We start from the raw sequence: 21,795 nt of genomic DNA, 5'->3' as shown, positions 1-21,795 counted from the left end.
TTATTTTCTTAACATGTGTGACAAGGATCCCTATGCTAACCCATATTAACTTTTTACCCAATATTAGAGCCTCATGATCAGTTCCCAAGAAGGAGTTGTTGAGGGGTTGTTTTAGTTCTTATTTGTTCTATCCACAAAATACTATGTGAGACAGGATGCATTTTTGCCCATTCCTTCAGAAAGCAACATGTTTTCATGAACAGGTATTAGCTAGTAATCATCATGATGACAGCATCTACCCCAAACGTCCTGAGGATATTCCATAAACACCATATATCCTTAATAAAGTGTGTCAGTCCCCTGGGAAAGTGCTATACGTATCACTGGATCTAATTATTAGACTTGCATTGCTCAAATCAAAATAAATATCCACTAGAATGATAACAATACTAATTACAAGATCTGTATGCATGAAAATATTAAGATTCCTTACCACAAATATAAATGTGTGTCCATTGTTGCAAAATGACTTGTATCTAATACAAAGTTTTCATGACTTGTACATGTGAATAATGCTCCATTCGTCTGATCTCCAGGCAGGGATCATAATGCACAATCAATATATAAAATTATTTCTAATGTCCTGTAGTGAAACAAGCTTACACTATCTCCCCTTCCTTGTTTCTCATTACAACTCAGCCACTATGGATATGCGATCCAAAGCAGCTAGCTCATTCCTAATCCTGTACACAGGAGGGATGTATGAAAATCTCTTGGCACTGTACATCATCATCTGCTGATGAAAAACTTCAAACTCAGCAGTGCTTCTGCAGTTATCAAAAACATGTATCTTGTAACATGTGTTATTTGTAATCTGCTAACAGATTGATACAATTATTAAATAATCATTACTGTTGGTAATTTTTGCATACATAAAATCTTTACTGAAGTGTTTATTGATAGAGTGTCATGGAATTGTTTATACCTGATGTGCATGTATTATACCTGAAATTACCAAAGAACTTGAGAAGGAGAGTCACTATACATGTATCATGTGCACATATCTTATGAATTCTAACTTATTCAGATCTTCAAATGGTAAATATATACAGTAATTTATTATTTAGTTTGGCAACCTTGAAAAGTAGGTAGATAAAATAAAGTTAAAAATGCATGAAGAGCAATCATCAAAACAGAAACAGCTTTTCAGTTCCAAAAGTTTTATAACAGTAAAGAGCGAAAACCAACAAGTCATTTAATTCCCAAGAATAAAAAATGAAATTTAAAAAGAACTTACAGTATTGTAAACTAAATCCCAAATAAGTTATATCACCAGTCCTAATGAATAAAGTTCTAATGAACTGCCAGTGGTTTCCAAAAACAAACTTCAACTGTTATCTCAGTATTTTGTTTTTAAATTAAATATGTCTTATGTGCATTCATCATGAGCTAAGTGGATAGATAGGAAGAGGGTGTTAGCAAGAACTGCATGTGGGACATAGATACATGTACATGTATAAATGGAAAACGGCATAAAGAAAGCATATGAGGCATGTAGACACAATTTCAATATACAATCACTGATCCTCTAAGTATTGAGTGGGAAGAAAAACAACAGCTGTGATTATTGGGTTAGCCAGCACAGTATACTGGAACTATTTTGCATAACCAAAACAATGACAGTTTAAATTATGCCTTTTTCTATGCATCAAGTGGCACAGTTGAAATACCCAACCCCACGTCTGAGAAAGCGAAATTCAAGGGTTTTTTTCGAACTCAAACTAAGAAAAGCATGAAGTGGGAACTCAACCTGCTGGCAGTTATAATAATGTCCTTTATCAGCATTGCATTTGTTACATCATTGTTTTCAGCAGAATGACAATTGTAAGACAACCCCCACCCAAACACAAAAAAATCTGCAAGAAATTTGTCATTTTTACCTTCCTGATTCAATAGCAAATACTTCAGATACTGAAGGTGTCTTCATTCTCTCAGTATGTTGCAAAAGCACTTGGCCAGGTGTTGATGTGAAGCATGAAAATGTACTGGCCATCGGTTCTGTATGCTTGGGTTCATCTTTTGCTATATTCTTTGTAACTTAAAATATGAATTAAATATTCATTTGTATTATAAGTTATGTTTTAAATCTGTTTCTTTGTGCACTGTGTTAAACACTTAGAACTGAAATTCTTCATTTAAGCAAGAATACATAATAATAGATCTAAACAAAATTCACATCAATAAAACTAACTTGTCTGCAGCTCAAAACTTTAACTGATAACAATCTGCCAGCCATATATTCTGGTAGCACTACAACATCCTTTCCTATCATGACTAGAGATCCTTTTGTAATTGTAGTCAATACAGTGCTTTATAATAGATGCATTAGTACTTGAAAGATATACAATAAAATCTTATTATTTGTGCAATCACGTTTACATGATAAGGTTATTAAACTTTTATGCAAATAATGTGCATGTCACATTAACCTAAGGGATGTGTGTCTGTGTGGGGGATAGATATGATGTAAATAATGATAACGCTTGTAAATGTACCTAAGTTCCCTCGCCGAATTTTAAAAAATCCTGTCTCACGACGATAATTGACATGTGTACAAAATGACCTTTATGAGCACGATGTTATAAAAAAATAATATATTCCACCCCAACATACAATACACAAAATGCAGTCACAGAGTGAAATATTGATCAGCCGATCACATTTATTTTGGGCATATTACAAAGCAAGTCCTTGTGCAAACATTGTATTAATAAAACAGTGTGCTTTCAAACATACAGTAGGAAGAAGATATTGAAAAATGGAGAACACATACATAGACATCACAGTCACTTGATTTTGGGGAAACTAATGTGTATCACCATATAACACAAACATTGGCTTACCTGTCCAACAACAAAATTTGCCATTTCAGTGTCTGATGCCAGTCCTAACTCTTACATCAATGCTCTCCATCGAACAAACTGGTCCCCAAGACGAATCCTTGATAAGTCCCGTTCGGTTTCTCAGACAGTTTTTCGACATTTCTTCTCGGAAAGCGACAAGCACGGGCGACCTTTACGTTTTTGACTCTCACGTGTGTCCACCATTTTTGTTTATAGTAGATATTTAAATTACAACCACGTGACTCATAACCCGCCCACTGGACGAAGATGACGTATACGTTTTTGTGGTCATGTGAGGCTTCCGTAACAGTTCGTGACCTACAAGTTTCAATTAAAGCGGTCCCCCACAAAAATTCATTTTCTCTCGTTTATTTATCAAATGCCCAATTTAATCTTCTCAAACTCAAGGTTATTTTGAATTATTTCAGCTTATAAGTCGACACATTTCACTAGTTACATTATCTGTAACATTCACAAAATTACAGACACTTTGCACTATTGTGCCTTTAAGACTTCACATGTGACCAAATATGACATAATGGATTGGAAGTTGACGAAATTCAGTACTTAGAACAATAGATATGTATTTGACAGTCCAAAATAATTTTATGCCAGTATTTAAACCTTAAAATTACATGGAACTTTGTTAATTTGTGGAATCATCAGAACAGTTATTCAGCGTTTATCTTTTAATATAAAACATCCTTTTGGGAGTTGCCAGTCTCAGTTATATATGTATCTACTTTGAGTATTTCTTTTCTGAAGCAATGATAAATATATTTGATAAATTGCTGTAACTAAAATGTTTCATCAGTACATGAGTACGTTTGACTTATGTACGATTTATGTATGATTCAGTTGTACTTAATTTGATTGATTCCACAGTTCGCCTGCAAAACATTCCTTCCATAGTATAAAGTATGCACTGCCAGAATAATATCACTCTTCTCATCCGGGAGACTTACGATCGATTTATGCAAGTTTCCTTCCCAACTGTGGGTGTAATTATGCGCGTCTTCATAGTACATAGTTCAGCTGACGTGAAACTCGGGTCTTCATCCTTCAAAATGTCATTAAATTTATGACATTTTAATGAAGTACCGACTGCATTATATTCACAATTCATGTTCTAAAGATATTAGTGAAATGTTTTTCAAGGTAACATTCCATTCATTGAAGAAGATTAGTTTAATATGATGGTTTTAATTCTATTGTAAAACTATGGTGCTCTTGGTAGAAATGAACAACTCGTAGTGTGGCAGTCAATGTTAATGAGACAGCAGAGAATCATGTATGAAATTCCACTCATTATGTTGCTTATATAAAAACTAATTATTGGTACAACGTTTTTGAATTATGTCAAAAACGTTTATATAAAATGTATTATGATATGAAACTGCCTTGTTTTTTCTCCAAAAATGACTTTATATATCATAAAAGCTTTTACTAACAATAAACAGACTGTTGTTATGACAATTATGCTGCAATTGTTTAAATTAGAAAACCCAATTTTAACATCTAAATTACGTAACTTTTTATTTCATTAATTTGATATTTTCAAGTTCTTGTTTATTTATATAAAATCCGATGCTTTATATAAAATTAACTAAAACGTAATATTCATACAAGAATTGTTAATATTAACCGCTCCTCTGTTGATCTCTACCCATTTATTAATCATTGAGCAGCTTGCAAGCATTAAATGGCGATTCCTGATTATGTTTGATGAGAAGGATTATCCAGTCCACCTTACAGTCTACTGGCCTATATTTACATGTAGTTCGTCGATATTTCACACACTTTATCAAATTGCAGCATTTCAAAAACACTCGCGAACAAACTATACATGTTAAACTATTTGTTATATAATTGTGTCGTCTTTTGATAATGAACTGTGTTAATATGTTTTGAGGATTATTCTTTTTTAAAAAAATAATATGTTGAAATTGTCATAGGTAAAAGCTCGTATTTGAAATGGTTTATGCTAATCATTTTTGTTTAAGAAAATATTTTTAAAAACTGCTTGATCTACATGGAAAAGGAATCAGTGCAATGCCGTAACAGAGAAACATAATCGAGGGACCCTTTTACAAGCCATGCTGTCATAAAGTTTCATGAATATGGTTCAATATAAATGAAGCATGTAGAAAAGAATTATGAAATGATTAATCGTTCGGGAATGATGTCCCCAACACTGATTTCCCATAAACAAATAAATAATCGCTAGGTAAATAATCATTAAATTCTAGCAAGGCTATAAAGGGGGTCGTAAACAAAAGTAACACAATCCTAGACTATTGCAGAGAGAGAGAGAGAGAGAGAGAGAGAGAGAGGGAGGGAGGGAGGGAGAGGGAAGAGAGATTCATATTACTCCGCCACAAAAGAAACTATATTTACATTTATGTTAAGTTCTTCTGTCGCCATTGTCACTCATTTGCACAATTCGATGGAAATAAACTAAACTTGACCAATAATGGAAATGATTCCATTCGAATGGAAACTATGGGGGGGGGGCGAGGAACAAAGTAAAATAAATGTCCCCTATTCCTGGAACCCGTAAAAGAAGGGGTTGGGTGTAAAACATTAGTTTAGTTTACTAAGAACGGTACTACAGTTTGTTTGTTTAAACTATTTTATTGTCACAAAAGGATATAACGGGATTGGGAACAAGTTCCAACAACTTAAATTAGCCCTCTCCCTACATGATACAAGTACTACAACATATTCAACATGACAACATAACAATGAAAAATTATTGGAGAAAGAGAGACAAAGGCACAACGACAGTAATCACGATTTGAGTAAGTTATTGAAATCGTCCAGCAGTTGTTATATATTTGCATACATGGTGTAAAATTCTGTGTTTCATTTGCATCGCCCTTTCCCCAAAGCAGTCAATCTAAGCTAGTAGTTGCACATGACAGAAAATAATTTTCTCATCACCTCAGTTCGTTGTCTACTATACTGTAAAGTGCACGCTAGTTTCGATCCCACCGCAGGAACAAAACGAAGAGTCATCAGATTGAACATGGTCAAGATCAGCATTTAATGAACTTAAATTATGTCGTAATCTTATATGGAAAATATCCAATAAAACTTGGCATTTTGCTAGATACAATTTTTGGACATAAACACTTTTTCAAAGCACTGTACGACATTTAGTATATTGGATAACATTAACCAATGGGTTACAGAAATTCTATTCATGCCCCTTTGATATTAAAAGTGTCAAGTTCACTCTTTGCTAAAAAAATTATTCTCGTGATTTTCTTTTCTTTGCTATTATTATTATTATTATATAATGCATGCTCATAGCTGTTTATCAACACTCTAATTACATATACACGATGTCAATATATTATTCAGACTTTCTAACGCCGATCTCTATTTCCAAGTCAATATAAATAATATTCACCTGGAATAATTACAATTAGAATGACAGAACGTGAAAAGTATATAGATAATAGCATAGAGAAATTACAGCGTTTAACCTTTAAACATTTAAATTAAAACTAAAATCTGATTAGTGTCAGCGTACAAACGGCCATGCTAGTGTCCCGTAATAACGCTCTAATTTGCAGGAAACAGTACGCCTCGCAGTTAAAAAATAGAATAATGTTATTGTAATAAAACAATTTAAATAAAAAAACAGAATAAGGTTATCTTAATTTACAATACTCAAACCATAATAAACAATAATATTGTGCAAACTAAAATACCAAAAGTATAGAATAATGTTTTTATAAATTAAAATGCCAAGACAGTATAATAATATTATTTTTAATTAATATTATTTTCACAATCGTCAGACTAAGATCCAGGATTCTGAAAATCGGTCTGTAGACGTTTTCAGGGTTTGAACTAATATTTGCCCGTTAGTCAGAAACTAATAGCTTTCACTGCAGACTAAAATTAGTCTTAGTTCCCAGCCCATGAAACGGATGGATAGGACTCCATGACCCTGTCACAGTGGATATCTGACTACCTATCCCTAACAAACAGATGTATCTGACTCTCCAGCCTTGATCGGTCACTTTTCCCAACTTCATCTATGCGAAATAGGTGTCACCATAGTATAACAGCTTATAGACTTTGTCACTGGACGTTATTGTCGCCGGTAATGCTGGATTTGCGAGCAGTTCACAAAATAATGTCCGACGGAAAGTTTGATAAACTTTAATTGAAAACTTTGTAATTTGTTACCTTGAGTGCAGTATCTATTTTCTTTGCTTATATGTGCGTTCTACAAAGGGTCTCGCAGGGTTAGACTCCACTTGTAGTGGCTGGCGACCATCCCATACTGTTATTGTGAATGTAACTCATGTGGTGATTCATTGGTTTTCTGAGATCAAAGGTTTTTCGAACATATTGGAGTACACTGATTTTGCATGACGGGGGATGGATTACATTTCTGACTCGACACATCAACTTCACATTAATATTAAAACCAACTCCAATAGCCGAAGTTCAGAACGATTTGGTCTTGGGGAAAATGCTTACATATAAGGCAGTGGATGTCTTTGCAATTGTATGTATCTGAATCTGTGGTCTTGTCCACAATTACTGTCAAACATTCCAGATGGTCGGGAGATTTTCAGGTCTTCTTTACGCAAAAATAAAATCTTTGTGTAATATGCACTTTATAAGCTCGGAAGTTTCAATTTGGCGGCAATGTTTCCAACTTGTTGTAAGTTTTAGGTTTCGGGTTGCGAATACTAGTAGTGAACATTTTCACAAGCAATTTGCGTAGCTGAAATAAGAACTTACAGTTTGGGTATTGTAGTAGTGAACATTGCTGCAATCTAGACGCACTGGTACTAATGTTTGAAGAAACGAGTTAGCCAGAGGAAGCCTGGCAAAATAAGTAGCTAGAAATGTGTTAATGCTATAACGATACTGTAGATTTCTCAGGAGTAAGTCACTTCAAATTCGAATTGAGTTGTAACACTCAAATCTTCTCATTGATGTTACATTGGCCTTATAATAACCTATAATTTGCATAGTAATGTAATAAGCTCTACACTATTATGAGACACCAATTACATTATATCTAGAGGAATGAAATCTAAAAGGTACCTTTTCAAGATCTTTTTGCGACTTATATGTTACATACGCACTGCACATTTAGTGGAAGGAAATTTCCCCAACATAATGTCCATTGTTTGTAATGAATACATATAATCTGTGTAAAATTTTACTGCTGCTTAACATAAGCATATCAGTTTGTCACGTGATCTTCTCCATTGTCACGGTTACATCATCATGGAGCTTTTCTACAAATTAACTTTTTCTTGTCTTTCAAGATGCAGACATTCATATGAAAACAAGGAAGGGAGTTTCAAGATTTTTGGAGTGTATTTATGTTTCTGCTCCTTCTTTGTACCTTGCATAACAGTTTTAATTATGAAGTTGTGCCATAGCCAGGTCTGTTTTAGATATACAAAAACATTAATTTGCGATTTTGCAATAGCACCATGTTGAATTATATAACGAAACTGAAGAAGGTTTGGTGGGATAGCGTCTTCAACATATTCTTCATCTAAAAATTTGTCAAGTTAGCATTTGTGATCTAGCATATATAGTTGCATTATTTTAGGTGCTTTTGCAAGGAAGATAACTTCATTGTACACAAGAACGTGTTAGTGAACCACGCCAACATCTATCGTGAAAGCAAGGAATACATCCTTTCATCTCTGGTGCGATGTTATCTCTGGTTTTTCGACCAGAACTGTTTTTTTAAAACTGGTTGAGTTGACATCTGATAACTCTACCTCCGGTTGTTGAAGCCACTGTTTGAATGCTTGAATAATTTCGTTAGATCTGCAAACTAAAATATGGTGGGAAACGTGCCTTCATTGCAAGATCACAGGTCCGCTATATAGTTGACTAGTTCAGAAAATGCCAGTGAATCATAAAGTGTCCTCTCTCTGTCTCTGTCTCTGTATCTCAGTCCCTTTGTCTCTTATACAGTTCTACCAAACTAGCAGGATGGCATGGAGCCACAACATCTCCACCTTGATTGTTGCCAACAGCCTTCCATCACTGAGACCCCCTGCACATTCATTCCGTTTGTTCTTGAGTTGTATGGTTATTGCTTTCTTAATGCATATTCCGGAGCCGCTTTATCACTCACAAACAAATTCGGACGATTGCAAAATAATAGTTCTTGTATACAGCCAGGTTATAGTAATTTGACCGGTACCAGATGAATGGTCAAATCATTGATATCATGAAAAAGAGGAATATTCGTTGCAATGTTGCTATAGCCATCAATTTATTCCACACTATGTGAACTTGAACTCTTCTTTATTGTCCTGCAGACAAACGCAACATGTACTCAAATCGAACAGGAATGGCCATTTTGAGTGTTTCAAATTAATAGTTCAAGGTTGGGTTGAGGATTTATCATTTTACTACTTCTCTCACCTAAGCACTTTAATATATAGTATACAGTTAGATTTATGTCTTGCCTTGCACCAAACCCGATCTTTCATCCAGTGTCATTTAAGTCCCGTGAGATCTGTAGACTATCCAGAGGACCAAATCCCTGTCAACCGGTTTCCCACGCTCACACATGCTATCGATTCAAGTGTAGCTACCTACCTATTATGGGTTTAATTGGGTAGGAGTATCCAGAGAACTAAATCCCTGACATCCGGTTCCCCACGCTCACACATCCTATCGATTCAAGTGTGGCTACCTGTAATGAGATCTACAAAGGTGATGCCTCCCTGGTGGTACACTGACAACCTTTCAACTCATTCTCATCACAGAGTCCTGAAGGGATACATAGACTATCTCGGAAGTTGCAAAATAGTAACATTAGTTACTACATGCTCTTAAACATATAAGTTGACACTTAAATCATCCAAACTGTAGAAATCGGTCAATTTATGTAATGCAAATAACAAATGGAAAAATGGCTAATACTTTATTACCCAAAAATACACAATTGTGAATATCTCGAGCAAACTTTAAGCTTGTATCAAAATTTGAACGATTCTTTGGGGCAGTGAATGGCAAGGATCGGCACTCTGGATTCAAGATTGGACGGTCATGATAATCAGTTAAATTATCTTTCCCGTGACCTGTGTTACAAACTCTAGTTGTAGGCTGCCATCAGTACACTGTAAATTAAACTGTTTCAGTTTGTAATAGCGTATTAACGTAATAAAACTTGAGAGAATGAATGATCGGCACGGACATAATGCGTATGTGGTGGCTGGATTGTAACACGATTATGCGCACCCATACTGAACTGTGGTAGCATAGATGATATACAATGTTGTTTTATTCCATCTCGAGATATTCCCAAATCCCACAACATAGATCTCGGCCAATGGGCTTAAATACAATTATAAACAAAACATCAATTTCTCTTAAGTAACACCAGAAGTATGTATGTTCACTCGTATATATTTCATCCTTAGTATAAGATCTAAAGGTATATATGTTCACTTGTATGTCTCTCATCATTGCTATAACATCCACAAATCAGTCTGTTCACTCGTATGTATTACATTCTTATTATAACATCAATAAATAAATACGCTTGTATGCATTGCATCCTTATTATACCATGGCGCTTCTGTATTTTTGGCTACTTATATCTATACCCCGTTACAAACATTGGGAACTGTCCGACCTGTTAAATATTTGCCTTTATGTCACGGATATGTTTTCATTAGCGAGTAAGACAGGCCATTGAAAAGTAATTAGCTCGCTGAATCCGCTAAAGCGTTATGCTCACTAACATTTGACAAAAATGACCAAATATTTTTAAAGGAATCATAATCGATACCTAATAAAGTCTCAGTCTGAGCAGCATATTTGAGAAGTTAGTGAAACTGGGTCTAACATATCACAAATGCTTGATTCTTAGTTTGAACTCTGAACCAATAAAAGACAAGGTTACAAGGGCAAGACAAGAAAATTGATATGGGATGGGCTAACACAAGAGCAATCTTGTATTTATAAAAGAACTTAAGTTTTCCTTATGTATCCCTTATTTGAATGATTTACTTAAATATTTGTCATCTGGGGTAATATCTTTGATGCCCAGTTTGTACATGATAGCATAGTAAGCTGTCTTCACTTACCTTTTACTCTGAGAGAAATAGGTAACTGTATCTATTTCTCCAGGATTAAGGTAATACTTGTGTATTTTCGTAATTTGTCTTCACCAGTGTGACGAAATTTTGTCATGTTCCGTGTTGAATCTGTTTATAATTTATTGTGAAATGTGTGCCATTTGTACTTTGTTTAAATAAATCGGGCACCATTTTTACTACTGTGATACATTGGCTGTTCGGCTTCAATATTTGGTAATACTCGTGAAATCTGTGTCGTTGAATTGCCCGAGTGTATTCCCAAAACCTACAAATAGCGGCGAGATCCGCCGTTCTGGCAGTTGTTTTTCAGCTGGGTTCCAATGTAAAAGAACTTACGGTTTTACTAATTAAATTCCAAATAATCCTAGAATTTCTAGCACAAGTCTCAATGAATAAAGCTATGAAAAAACATTAGTAGCAATCCATAATACATTCAACGTTGAAGGTGTTGATGTGAATGATGGCCTGTAAAGTGGAAATGTGCCAAACAAAGGTCTTTTTTTTGAATCACAATAATGTTATCCAAGAATTTATCCTTATTTGATTTACATTATAACTTTAAGTCTCCCTGTCCAAAATATTATCTTAAAGAACTTTTTATTTCCAGAGAAGAATAATTTGAATAATTCCAAATCAAAATACTGTACACAGTGATACCAAGTTGATTCTACTAAAATGTTAATGCAGGAATTATTAATTTTCCAGTAAACAAGATTTATAAATAAAAACTAAACCTGACATAAAAGAAAACCTGAATAGGGGTCAACATTGCATTGTTCTAGAATTATCTAAGTTATAACTAGAAATTTGTAACATAAATCATAATAAAGCATTTGACAATCATCAGATCAAAAGGTATAGCTAGATAAATTACACAAATGTCCTTAACTCAAAATAATAATCCTAATTTTCTTCCTTCGGTAAAAAAAATGATTTGTTTACAAAACTGTCACTGATTCTGGACACGATCAGCAACTAGATACAATTTTACATTACCCATATCATATTGTAACATCGCCCTCTTAGTATGATGGCTGGTTAATTGGATTTGGCTGGCGTTATCTAGGGAATGACCTCCCTCGATTTTATAGCCCGGTGGGAGTGGAAAGATAGAATATTAACAGAAAACTGAGCAAGACTATTGGGAAGAAATGGTGCAATATAAGCCCCCTTAGACAAGAAAAAAATACCAAAATTAATCTATAACAATTAATATCAGCAATTCCAATTCAGCTTACGTTATGTCAAAAGAATTTAATAGCAGTGTCTAATTTGGATTTATTTCATCAGAATAACAAGTGGCGAAAAGAGCGCAATGTCCTCGACTGACTGCATCACCTTCCTCCCTTGACCGTGTATCAACGTCTTCCTATTTCCTCGAGCCTTCCTATTCTCTACGCTTCCCGCCTTCCTGGACGTCCTAAGTCCTTATTCTGAAATCGTCACTTCTTTCTTTGGACTTCCGTATTCGGACTCTCCCGTCTCTCCCCAGAAAGCTGCTTCTCCTCGAAGGACAAAAACCCCTAAATCTCAATATGTATTACTTTCTATACGTACATAAAATTCCCTCACATACGTTACTCAGAAGCATAAATAACTATCCGAGCACTGCATAAATTGTGAACTAATCCGATAGAACATCACCTTAGCGTCACAGCGACTGGCCATAAATTAACACCTGAGAGATATATCTAACATTACCGTATCTCTTTATCTATGCTACCACATGCTCGATTGTTATTGCATAACATTCCCAAAATTCTAGCTCATAGAAATCCCTAACTTATAAGATTATTTAAGCATTAGAAAATCGGATATAAATATGTGATTTTCGTTAACTCACGATAATCAGTATCGTCCTAACCGACAAAGGAAATTATTTCATATAACCCTCCTACACATATGAAAACTTGGATAGCATGCAATCATCAATTCTATTAATGAACTAGTAACTGTAAAAATAAAGAGATAAATTGCATATCAACTATAGCATGAACAGCATTCCGTGAAATTGAATAAACGATACATAATATGGATCCTAGTCATATCAAACACATTTGCCTAAAAGAAACAATCAAAATAGAAAATTACGTGAAAAATTTAAATTGCGTACATTAATGCTGCTCTCTTTCAGAAATTGTGCGTCCTAGCAGTAAACCCTGTCTTCTTTTACAAGACAGCCACCTGGTCCCCTTTTCTTGTTTAACGAGGAAAGCACTATTCTTTTTATTCTTCCTCGAGGCCAAACTACTCCTCTCTCAGGAAATTTAAGACTAACGAATTTCGACCAAGGTCGTCACTTGAAATTCACATTACGTTCAAAGTGTACGCTGTAATTTACTCTGCCCAATCGTAAGCAGCGGTTCCTAAATTATCCCGAGATAATCATTTCTCTCGACAGAATTTAGATAGCATAGAATCTCTGAACTACGGTCATGTCAATTTCCCTTTGAAAATGATAATTTGACATTGGTTCCTATCAAGCGGTTATGGTTGGTAGCTCAAATGTTTACTTTCTCAAGACAGCGCTGCAATGCCCTGATCAAATCTCAGTGAGTCATAAATGCCAGCCTGTCAAGTTTTAACACTAACACGGAAGGGGGGGGGGGAGAGAAGAAAGGTCGAAGTGATCCTTCATAAAGACTTGTTGGGGGCTTAAATGTGATAAAATTTTAATGCTCAATGTATTCAACTTTAAAGTTCATTACTTCTTCAAAATTCGACACTTTACAAATATAATGAATTAAGAATGCAAACTAACAAACAAGCATGCAAATTAAATATAGATAACAATCACACAGAAGTTTATCTCGCTCATTTGATTTCGACTGACAACTCTGTGTGTTGGGGGGACTTGGATTTTTAACGTAGCTTTAACAATTTGTCAGTCATATCGATACCATGTCTGCTGTGTGACCATTTATAATGATGTCTAGTACTGGGGCATCATGTCCCACCCAGTCACATTATACTGACACCAGACCGACTATAACTACAGCGTAAGACACATCGCCCGATATTTTTGTTCTGGGAGGGGGCTCTTACTAACTAACAGCGTTGTGTAGCGTGTTTTGATGTCGACTAACAGTGTAACGAAAGTCAAATTTTCAGGAATATCATACACAACTGACAAAAACGACGCTATTCTAAAAGTAAAGTTATAATGTTTTTATCAGACTTTACTTACCCTTATGTCTTTTCTCTAATAAATCCAAATTCTTACCAAAAAAATGGACCTGTTTCTTTGGCCGACATTTCAACTGCCTGGAAAGCGATGAAAACCGGGAATACCGAATAAAAATATATTATGCATATTGGAACTGTAAGCAACGTTTCGTTTCGTTCAAGAAACATATCCCCCACATGAACCTGCTTCAGCATACATCGACTACCATCGCATTGCAACAAATTCAAATATATGTAAACGGAACATGAAAATGCATCCATTTGCTAGTGTCATATTATCATTCCGGCAGGATAAAGACAGCACAGTAAGTATATTAATTACATATAAATTAGTGGAAGAGTGTCGATATAGACTGCCAAGTGTGTGAGATATTCCTGAAACTTTGACTACTCATTCCGATGTCAACCGAAATCGGAACACGCTATACAAAGCCGTTACTTGGGAACTAAGACATATCACTAAAACAGAAACAACATGTACTATGTTGGAACTAAAATAAAAACAAAATTTGCTATGTCTTACATTGTAGGACTACAGGCCGACCAGTCCTAGCACTAACCTCTTAATACTGAGCGCAGCGAGTCAGCTGTTAGTACCATTTTTATAAGTATTTGGTATGACTGGGCTGGGGTTCGAACCCGTGACCTCCTACATCCGAGGCGGTGACTGATCATTAATTGGAGCATTATTTAGCAAGGTAGACTATTTACTTCCGACACGTTAAATTATCAAACATGCATTAGACCTAGATTCATATAGTCATTTTTAGTTCTGACCTTTCGGGTGTCTTCACACGCATGGCAGACCACATATTGAGAACGGTGTTTTACTGGTCATTTTCCAGTAATAACGTTGTTCGTTGAAACAACGCTATGTTAGTATAAATAATGCTATCCATTGGTAAATTATTATTCAGATTGGCATTATCAAATTTACTACACTGTTACATGTATTACTTTGAAATCACATATTTGCATCCATTTTGTATGTTGTTTTGTTATTTGGATGTTGAAACAATATACGCGACACACCGACAAAATTTGTCGCTATACAGAAATACAGAATGTCTCATCCAACCCACGCAACACACTACTGGTATCCTATTCCAGAATGAGTCGGAATTGGGTCACAATTATTACTTCCTGTTCAGAATGTAATCCCATGCTATTTTTTGAGCATTTTCTTCTCTCTCCTTTTGGTGGTGATAAAAGATTTAGGAATTCTTAGTATTGATTTATAGGTAATTGTATGTTCTTTGGAATCTGAGCATTATGGTGTGGCTTTCTGTGTATTTCTGTGACAGTGACCAGAGAGTAATGAGGAATTCATGATGTTCCAGTAGTCAAATCTGTGACACAATGCAAGGTGCTTTGTTTACAGTTCAGCACCTCCAAAAATTCCAGATAACATATGACACGAACTTCACCACAACTTTAACTTTGAGGCTACTTAGAATAAGATACGATTTATCATCATTTGGACACAGTGGAAGAATCAGTACAAAGAAATAAATGTAGAGAACATAGAGTAAACTTGTTTGTGACCCGAGTCAAGTCGCTACGAAACGACAAACTTTATCGCATCCAACTTACGCAATACACTTGATATCCTATTCCTGACTCCGCGTCCAACATATTTACCATCATACTCTAACCACAAACGCACGTCTGGTTCCAAAACTTGATTTGATTCGCAAAATCACTACAACTTCAGTACGTAATATGAACAAACTTTGGTGACTATTAATGTATTCTTTTGTGCAATATCAATTATGAATTATGATGAACAGAATATTTTGGCTGGTTTTCGCCCGCTATTGAATACTGATATCAGTGCTGTCAGTTCAACCTGCTTCATCACTCATCTGTTGCTTGTATTATTCTGCTCGTTGATAAGTATTATATTTCGCCATTTTGAATACTACATTTTGTGTGAGGAAACACAAGTCTTGCCGCAATATAATAAACTATGTTGACTATTTCTTTGTTTTGTTTTGTAACTTAAGTTACGTCTGTGGTGAAAACATCATGTCTTGACACTACAATACACTGGAGATATCTAGTAAAAGAAACGGTTTCTTCTGTCCATCTATTCATTTTATTTGGCCTTGATTGCCAACACATTAACATATCGTGCAAAGAAAACAGTAAAATGCCTTTCACAGGTTTCCTAATCATCTGAGTCCTTAATGATACAAACATAAAGATAATAACTGCTTTTATGAGTTGAAGTGCTCAAACTTGCTAAAGTCGCTCACCTTCCTGGGAAAGTAAATACCAGATTGTTATACATGGTAGCTTGGTAGTCTTTCATAATTACGTCGATTCTATCCTTCTGCTCTACAAAGATGGCAGGCCTGGAACAGAAGACCATACCCTGCACCTTGGAGACAGAACATGGAATATATAATATCCGTTAACTGGATTAAGTACTCCTCATTCAAGATTGCACATATTCCACTTGTGGGGCCCAGTACTTTGATGCTGGGGACAAGAGATTCAAACTTGTGCCAAGGGGCTGATATCGGCGGCTTCATCCTATGCTTGGGAACTATAATGGTGTGGATGAATGAAGAGCCTTGGTTGCAAGTATTGTGTCACAGCGTAATGATATTCATCCCTTGTTATCAGTCTTGTTCTAAGCAAATCATTCCGTTGAGTGCTGGTAGTCATTGCTTGTGGTTTATAACAATTCAAAACTATACCTTCTACCTCCTTGCATACAAGCAAATCTGCACTTGGCTGTCTTTATTACAGCATTGATATGTATGTGACTGAAACATTCTCATATGCGAAAAACAATTGACATAGTTCTGCTAATTGGACCCAAACAGTTTGGGTATTCGCTCTTCCACTCCTGCTTTGCTAACTATGACCTTTTTTCATACATAAATTGCCAGAAACGTCACCATGTGGATTTTATTCGAATAGTGAATTATTAGCCAAGGGTGGATCACAAAGGGTGATGTGAACTACAATTTGCCAAGTAGTACCATAAAATGAGGAACTTGTGAAACAAAGTTAGTATGATGGGGATTCAGGGACTTTACCTCCTTTACATAAGGATTAACGTTTTCAATGTATCATTAACATACCGCTGCGCATCTAATTTAACTGAAATCCAGCAATCCTTAGTACAGTAATGCTGCAGATACTCAGAAGGACAGGTAATCAGGGGCTATAACTCTTTTCAAAATGAAATAGAATGCTAGAAATTATATTTATTGACTCTTATTAATATAAACCTATATACCAGATATGGTTAAAACTAGGAATCATTGGTAAAGTAATGATGTGGAAACTATATATGCACAGTGAAAGCCAAGGCAGGAAGACAAATATTCACTTCTCTAAACAATGTCACTGAATGAACTTTCAATACAGAGCACCATATCTACATTGGTTGAAGTCTAATAATCCTTGGTAAAGGTAATCTATACAACTTAATGTTAAGATGACATAATTCGGGGTCACCACTCCCTTAATTGATATCACAGGAGTAAAATTGGACTATTTTGAGGTCTCAATCGGTGTTAATTTATATAACAAATTTAGCTGAAATCCAACATTTGCAGTAATTTTTTTTCTTGCAAAAACCAAATTGTTGACCGACGGACGTTTTGATGGATTGATGGATGTGAACCTCACTATAGATTTTGGTCATAATAAATAATCTCGAATGTGAAATGATTTGATATTGAATGTATGTAATAAGTTGAATAATTTTGCACATTGTTTGCACGCACAAGACGGGAATCATTCAACGAGTTTCCGAAATGTAATATTAAATCATTACCCATCTGAGAGTCTGTTTTTATACATCTTTTATTTCGTGGAAACGGTTTAGATAAAAAGAACAGACACAGTCAAAGAGAAACAGCCCTTCAAAATCAATACAAAATTTGACAACGATATAATGAACTTACAAGTCCTGTCCATAAATGTTAATGGAATAGACAGAAATAAACTACTTAAATTTCCAAAAGATTTAAACTATGATATTATGCTTTTTCAAGAAACACATAACGGTTTTAACAATGAAATTAAAGCTTTATGTGAAAGCCATTTAAATGGTATTCTTTTAACGAATGATTATACAGGAAATGACAAAAGGGGGAGTAGCCATTTTAATAAAAAATAAAAGAAGTATATTTTGGGGAAAAATAAATGAAGGTAGTTATTTTAAAGGAAGGCTTTTACATATTATGATTGAAAAACACACATTTTATCAACCTTTATATGCCAGCCAGTAGGGATCATACAATTTTTAGAGAAACTAACAAAATATTTAGAAAAATATACAATGGAGAATGTTAGTATTTTTTGGGGGGGGGGGGATTTTAATTGGATAGGAGAAAACATTGACATGGAAGGGGAATTAACATCAAATGACTTAAGAATTAAACCTGAGATGGAACAATTTTTAAGAGAACATAAACTAGTGGACGTTATATAGAAGATTAAATATTTTACGGAAGGAATACACATATGAATATAGAATTAATAAAGGGAGTAGACTAGACAAATTTCTATGTACATATTTTGATGAAAAATACATAAAGAAGCGGGAATATCTAACATAAAAATTTCGGACCATAAACTTATATTCATGACCATAGAAATAAAAACTAAACAAAGATGGGGAAAGGAAAATGGATGTTTAATACCTCACTTTTAAAAGATATAAATTTTGTAAATGAAATAAAGAAATAAATAGAAGATTTTAAACAAAAAGAAAATATAGACATTATTATGGAATGGGAAATTCTAAAAATGAAATTTAAAGAAATAGCAATTAAATTTTCAAATATTAAAAGTAAGAAATTAAAGTGGGAAAAGAGTATTAAATATCAATTTCAAGTAACAAATAGTAGTGATTTAGAAACAAAACTAAAAAAGAGATTAGAGGAAATTATAGAGGAGGAAATGAGAGGCAGGCAAATTAGGGCTGGGAAATTTACCCAAATTTATAAACAGGCAGAAGGTCTATATAAAAGAGAAGAGAGAAGAAAAAAAAGTGGGGGGGGGACATTGGATAAATTAAAAATAGCTGAAAATAAAGTAACAACAGATCCGAAGGAAATTATGAACTACATTAAAGACTTATTCAAATTTATATAAAACACAGGATATAGCAGGAATAACAATCGATGAATATTTGGAAAGTATCTCCTGCGAAGTGATATCATCAGAACATAAAAGCTTATGTGATGATTTCATCTCGCAGGAGGAAATAAAAGAAAGCATACAAAATGCAAATAAAGGGAAATCACCAGGAGGAGATGGACTCTCCGCAGACTTCTATATGAAATTCTGTGGGGAGTTGTCGCCCATACTTGAATGGTTATACAATAATATCCTACTTAGAAATAATAAAATGTCCGAAACAATGAGGGAAGGAGTTATAACTTTAATATATAAAGGAAAGGGAGATAGAGAAGACCTTAAAAATTGGAGTCCCATCTCCCTCCTAAATATGGATTATAAGATTTTAAGTAAGATTCTGGCAGACAGAATAAAAAAGGTATGGACCAAATTATCAATATACACCAGACATGTGGACCTAAAAAGAGAAATATACAAAATAATATTCTTAAAATAAAAACAATTTTAGATTATCTAAGAAAAGCTGCCATGGTACTTTTCGATCAAGAAAAAGTGTTTGACAGATTAGAGCATAACTATATACAAAAGGTTCTAAAACAATTCGGTTTCGGAGAAAATGTCCGAAATTGGACTATAATATTGTACAATAACATAACCTCGAGAATACAGGTTAATGGGATCATGACGGATAAATTCGAAATTCAAAGATCAGTGAGGCAAGAATGCCCACTATATATGCTGTTATACGTAATAGCAATTGAAATGCTAAGCATCAGCATAAAACTCAAAGAAATAGTTGGTATAAAAGTTTCAAATCTAAAAGATGTGAAAATGCTGCAACATGCAGATGATTGCACAAACTTTATAGAAGATCCAAATTCCTTTAAACACTTAATAAAGGAATTTGAAAAAGTTGGCAAAGCATCAGGATCGCAAATTAATCAAGATAAAACAGAAATTTTAGAAATAGGCAACTGGCGAGGTAAACACTCAGGGTTACCAGCACATCTATTTAAAAATACATTTAAGGCACTAGGTGTATACTTTGGATTAAATGAAGAAAAAGAAAACTGTAAAAAAAAATAGAAAATGAAATTTTAAAAAAATGTTGATATCTGGGCACTAACGCCGCTATGCATCATGGAACGAGCCCAAGTGGCAAAAACATGTACGCTAATATTAATTATATCATGAAGTCTATTGACATAAATAACCTTACTTTAAATAATACAGATAATCAGATTATTAAATACATATGGAATTGTAAAATGCATTAAAGTAATAAGGAAACCTTATATAGGGCCAAAGAAAGGGGTGGGATAGGAATACCTAGCCCGATACTTTTAAAAATAACAAACATTTTAAATAGGTTTAAAAGAATAAATGCAGACCCTTAATTACCGTGGGAGGGAATATATATTTACTGGTTTGTTTTTATATTAAGGAATAGGATTGATATTTATAAAAACAATTATCTTACAAAATTGCTCGAAAGCCCTAGGAAATTTAAAAGTATTAAAGATCTATTGTTTAAACATAGAGATAGAAAAGAGCTATAGGAAATTGATGAGAAACTTACTTATACTTGGATAAGAGAGGAAATAACAGGAAAAATACTATATAAAATAGAAAGAGAACATATGTATGTTAATTGAAAAAGAGCATGGGGCACTGGTCGAAACTAGGCTCCCTAAAAATTCAAAGCCTCTACTTCAAATACATGCATGATGCGTGGTTGACGGGAGAGGCGGCAGCGAGACGGCATATGCCCAAATGTCCTTTGTGTAAAAAAGGCCAATTTGATATAAAAAAAAAACATACACTGCTGCAATGCACACAAACAAAAGATAATAGAGAAAAAGTAATAACAGAAATACAAAAAAACGATACATACAAACAACAAAATATACTATATCTAGATGGTAACTTTAACAAAAACACACTTTACAAAATAAACTTTATATTTACAACAATGAAAGCATGCGGTCAAGTTATAATAATAGACAAAAAGTGATAAATTCCACCATAAGGAAAAGTACAGATAAAGACGTTATGGGACTGTGTCACATGGCGCTACGCGAAGTGAACAGGCCCATAAAAGAGTCTGGAAAAGGAACCCTTATGGCTTGGACTTTTATACAATATTACAGTTTTAAATATTACCCTTTCCTACCTTTCATTTCTCATTACTAACAATAGTACAGATCTATAGTGTACAAACCACACCGAAAGGGAAGACAATTTTCATATAGAATTATTCTGGCTCTTTGGCATAAATTTCAAATACAAGATAGACCTGCTCGAAATGGGAGACATACAAAAAAATAAAGTATAAACCCCACCTCGAGCACAGTTGAATCTTAATTTTATATGCGAGAGATAAATTTAAATACACAAATATAAACCAATAAGGTTTCAAAATTATACATATAAAGAACACTCCTCGCCAAATTTCGAAATTAAATGAACACTCCCGATGTAAACATAAACACGGGAGAAGATAAGACAACTGGGTTAGATTTGGCATACTTTGCTGTCCCAACATGGAA

Source organism: Sinohyriopsis cumingii, chromosome 15, assembly GCF_028554795.1.
Source record: "Sinohyriopsis cumingii isolate HCF-2022 chromosome 15, ASM2855479v2, whole genome shotgun sequence".
Lineage (NCBI taxonomy): Eukaryota > Metazoa > Mollusca > Bivalvia > Unionida > Unionidae > Sinohyriopsis > Sinohyriopsis cumingii.
The sequence above is the reverse complement of the archived record's forward strand: the minus strand, read 5'-3'. Positions refer to the sequence as shown.